Raw genomic sequence first — 5,497 nt, forward strand, 5'->3', positions numbered from 1 at the left:
TTTTTTTTAATACGGAAATCTAAATCTTCAGAGCCAAAACAGTGTATAACTTCTACAAATTAGAATTAAAAAAAGGAAGATTTGATCATGATAGAACAATAAGAATCTCGTATCTCTCAAACCCACACAGATTCTACTTGTGCATATACTTTAAGTGATTCCATTCAACCCAAATCCGGTAAAGTAGATATAGATCCTCTGCATATAAGTAACAAGTAACGACACAAAGTAAGGTGAGCTCAAAAGTTACAATCTTTAATATCTGATACAAAAAAAAAAAAAATAGACACACACCTGGTTGTTGAAGACTCTCTTTAGGAACATAACCAAATTAAAGATCGAGAAGAATGAAATGATGAATTTTACGGGAAGAAACTTACATATTTATAGCTGCAGATTCTGATAATGGAAGAAAGGAGAGAATGTATTGAATGACAGATCGTGTGAGGAGTGGGAAAATGGAGTTAATTAAAGTATAAATGAAAATAATTGAATGCAATCAAGTTCCGTAATGTTGCAATTTTTGATACCCATTGAGAAGACCTTCAAGCAATTCGACAAAGACGCCGGCTTCCACCAGAAGGGCGCTGGAAATAATCATTTCTCGACGGCTGGCTAAACGAATCTGAAGCTCCGACGGTACTCCAAAAATCAGTTCTCCGGTCAAGTGTTTGAGATGAAGCCAAATACCTATTGGACTCGGTTATGTGTAACTGAAGCCCACCTTATCAATTGTCTGAGGCCTTGCTCATTAGTAAAATACTAAAACCCCACAAACGAAGACCATCGAACAAACAAAAGAGAAAAAACAGACTGCACGTGTCGAAGCGAGAGAGCTCGACTTATCTATGTGGATGCTGACATGGCGCAAGGAGAAGAGAATAAACTGTACTTTATATATATAGATAGATAGATATAGATTCTTTTTCTTATTCATGATGGTTACCAGTCACACCTTAAAAGAGTTGGAAAAGAACCTAACAATTGTCAAGGAACAAAACTTAGACTTGTCCAAATCGAAACCATGATGTCACATATAATTTCATATATGGACCCCGATGATATTCGCATCAGATTCTTACTTCTTACATCTGCTGTAAATGACAAACAAAATGACATTTATTTAGTACTAATATTATTTAGTAGGAAAGTGATCCGTATGCCCGCTTACTCCATATGCAAAACATCATGCAGTTGTCTTCCATCTGATGTGTTTCTCTTCACAAACTATATTTTAATTTCAAAACGTTTCTATGATTAAGAAGATAAGAATGATAGAGTGAAAAAGAAGTTTAAAATGTTTGTGTTCACAGTGTTATTGTTACAAAGGGAACATCAAATATTGTTGATCTGGCCTACTCAAAATTGCTTAGTTGAACGGTTATACGCTGGATAGATGCCTAATTTTAATATCTAATTGAAGAATAATTACATTTTCGGAGTTTCAAAAGATAAAAAAAATTTAAAATTCGCTAAAAGGAAAACATAAATACATGCGCAACAAAGATCTCGAGGGCTTTGACTTTGGTCTGGATTGAGACCCATGAAGTTCGAGGCACACATATAGTGTCTTCTCCACTTGCTCCGACCAAGACAAAGACATTTCATCTATTGGCTGTGGCATAACCACTTCACTTTTAAAACCCATCACACGTTCCATCATTGGCCTATCCACAAGTCCGAATAATGTAAATATATAAGCCATTTCAAGTATTCAAGGTCGAAACAATTTTTTTTTTTTTGAAACACTACTTATATTAATTCAAACGTTCGAAACAGGGTTTGTTGCTGCCATAATGGCCAGCTCCGAAGATAAAACATTCTTCGCCAGTCCATCCGCTACACTGTTTCTCTCACGCGAGATCCAGGTGAACGAGATGGATTCAAAAGAAGAGGCAATAGAATAAATGTCAGCTAAAATGCCATACAAACCAACTAGTGGGGAGCGCAAGTTAATAGCTTTGATCAGGATCGCCGAATCCGACTCACATCTAAGCTTGGGGAGGCCAATTTCTCTGCACTTTAGGAGGGCTTCCCTCATCGCCAGTCCTTCTGCTGCAAGAGGGGACTCAACATGCTGCGCAGTGGTCGAGGATTGGGAGACTCTCCTCTCGATTAGTTGTCCATCCTAGCCCTGCAATTTTTAAATTCTCGTTCCAGACAGCATCGGTTCTCACCAAAACGCAGTCATGAAGCGGGGGTCTGGGTGGTAGTGCTTGTTTTGTTGCAGACAGCTGAATTTGGCTAGATATCCATTCTCGGGCGCAAGCGGTTGCTCTGGATATTGTTTCCTCCACCGTGATGATCTTTCCTTCAAAAACTAACTTGTTACGAACTAGCCATAGTTGCCAAATGATCCAAGGGGCAAGGGCCCTGTAGAAATTCCAGTCGGTGGCAAGTTTTTCCTTGAGCAGAAGCTGCTCCAGTTGCTCCTTAAATCTATGGATCCACTGTATTCAATGCTTGGGGAGACAGGGGCTGATTCCCAAACCTGTCTAGCAAAGTCGCAATGAAAAAGCAGATGATCAATAGATTCAGGTAGATTACATCGTTTGCACTGTCCATTGGTGTTGATTCCCCGGGCTTTGAGAGCTTCGCCCACAGGTAGCGCCCCATGAAGCGCTTTCCAGATGAACAGCTTGATCTTTGGTGCTGTTTGGATTTTCCAAACATTCTTCTTCCAGTCGTAGGATGCATCCTCCGTGCTTACTGTATCCTCTGCGGTTCGAGAAGAGAGGACTGCAGCATAGCCGGTTTTGGTAGAGTAATCTCCTGTTTCAGTGCTCAGCCATGAGAGTTTGTCCGGAGCCCCGGTTAAGCTTGGCTTAATGGCTAAAATTCTCTGTTCCTCAAATGGGAGCACACGCTGGATCATCCCAATATCCCATTCATTTCGGTCCGGGAGCATGAGGTCAGACACAGTGAGATGTGAGAATTCTCTTGGTGGTGGTCCCATGGGTCTCAGCTGTGTGGAGCAACTGAGCCATGGTTTTTCCCAGATGTTGATGCTGGAGCCATTGCCTACTTCCCATCCTGCGGAGTTGACAATGATATCGCGTCCAATCAAAACTCCACGCTAGCCATGCGAGACAGCAGTTTTTCCTGAGCATTCTAAGAAGCTCTCCTCACTGCAATATTTTCCAAGTATAACTCTTCCAAGTAGGCTGTCGGGATGGTTGATGATTCTCCAGCTCAGCTTTGCGAGGAAAGCTTCATTAAAGCTCTGTATATCTCTGAAGTTTAAACCTCCACTATCTTTCGGTTGCACCAGCTTAGACCAAGCAATCCAAGCCATCTTCTTATCTCCTATGTTTGTGTCCCACCAGAATCGAGTCAACGTTGATTGAATTCTCTTGCACAGAGATATCGGTAACTGGAAACAGGACATGGCGTGCGATGGAATGGGAGATAATACACTGGTGAGCATAGTCATCTTTCCCGCAGTAGATAAGAACCTGTTTGACCAGCCACATGCTTTTTGCTTTATCCGATCCACAATAGATGAGAAAAGATCTCGCTTCTTCCTTCCAAATAGCTCTGGGAGTCCGAGGTATTTGCCGGTACCTCCCTCTTTCTGGATAGAAAGAGCATCCTTGATAGCTGATTTAAGAGCTGTCGGTGCGTGCCGAGAGAAGTTAATCGAAGATTTTTCTGTGTTGATTGACTGCCCGGAAGCCTCCTCATATCGTTTCAGTAATCGGCATAAAGCCTCGCCATTTTCCTTGCTTGCTCTAAGGAAAAACATTGTGTCGTCGGCGAAGAGGAGATGGTTGAGGCGAGGACACCCTCGTGCTACACGGACCCCTTTAAGGGTTCCTTCCTCTTGCGCTTTGTTACATAGACCCGAGAGGACCTCACTACACAAGATAAAGATGTATGGTGAGAGAGGGTCTCCTTGACGGATACCTCTACTCGGTGTGACTCTTCCTCTAGGCGAGCCGTTAATGAGGAAGGAGTAAGTAACAGTAGAGACACACTGCATAATCCATTTGATCCACTTCGGGTGGAAACCGAGGCGTTGAAATACCAATCTGATGAAGTCCCATTCGAGCCTATCGTAGGCTTTGCTCATGTCGGTTTTAACCGCCATAGATACTCTCTTCTCAGCCTTGGACGTCTTGAGATAGTGAAGGACTTCATGAGTGATGAAGACATTGTCCGATATTGCCCGGCCCGGGACAAAGGCGGACTGGTTCTCCGAGATGATGTTCGATAACAGTGGCTGCAGTCTCTTGGTCAAGATCTTGGAGATGATCTTGTAGTAGACATTGCAGAGAGCGATGGGCCTGTATTCCGCAACTGTCTTCGGGCTTTGAATCTTCGGGATGAGCCGGATATGGGTTTCGTTGATCTTGTCAGGCAGCTTATCTGACACAAAGAACTCCTGGATTTCCTTGACTATATCTGCTCCTATATTTTCCCAGTTTGTGTGGAAGAAGCTGGCCGAGAAACCGTCAGGCCCCGATGCTTTGTCTGCGTGAACAGAGAATGCTGCCTCTTTAATCTCCAATGCAGATGGTATGCGGATTAGCTCTTCATTTGTCTCTGCCGAGATCATTGGGGAGAGGGCGTAGTGCACTGTATCTTCTCTGTCTCCACCCATAGAGGTAAATAGTCGCTGGAAGTACTCGACAATAACCCTCCCAATTTGGTCCTCCTGGTAGACTGCTTCCCCTTCTGCCTTCTCAATGACCGAGAGGGCATTAACTCGTTTCCGGTTCTTTGACACAGCGTGAAAGTATCCGGTGTTTCTGTCTCCTAGGCTGAGCCACAGCTGCCTACTCCTTTGTTGCCAGTAACTCTCCTCTGCTGCATAGGCTTCGTCGAGTTCCTTCGATACTTTCGCTATCAGCTCTGTGTCGTTTACAGGGTCCGTTAGAGCTTGTTCCAGCTGGTGCTTCTTTTCCTCTATACGGGCTCTACTGTTTAGAGTTTGCTGTCTGCTCCATTCGATTAGGACTGATCGTATAGCAAAGATCCTGTCATTGACAGTTCTAAATGATCTATTCTTCCACGTCTTGGCCACTAGTTCTTTAACTTCTGGATTGTTCTTAAGCCGTCGATCATAGCGGAACATTCCACGTTTCTTCTTCTTTTCTGGCTCAAAAAAGGATAATAAGGGTTTGTGGTCAGATCCTTCAAAGGCAAGGTATTGGGAACTTGCAGTCGGAAACAACTCAGCCCAGTCACTATTCGCAACTGCACGATCTAGCCTACAGCGAACCAGATCATCACCACGCTTCCCTCTCCATGACAAGAAATCTCCCGAGTATTGGAGGTCAAATAAATCACCTTCGGAAAAGAAGGTTCTCAAATCTGTGAAGGATCCTTCATGGCGAATTGCCCCACCATCTTTCTCTGCGTTTCTAAGTAGATCGTTGAAATCGCCGGTTAAAAACCAGGGAGCTTCTCGGGCCGTGTTCAGATCAATCAACTGATCCCATAGTTCTTTTCGTTGAGGTCTGTTAGTGTCGCCGTAGACAAAGGAAGCGAAAAA

This window comes from Brassica oleracea, chromosome C2 (assembly GCF_000695525.1).
Source record: "Brassica oleracea var. oleracea cultivar TO1000 chromosome C2, BOL, whole genome shotgun sequence".
Classification (NCBI taxonomy): domain Eukaryota; kingdom Viridiplantae; phylum Streptophyta; class Magnoliopsida; order Brassicales; family Brassicaceae; genus Brassica; species Brassica oleracea.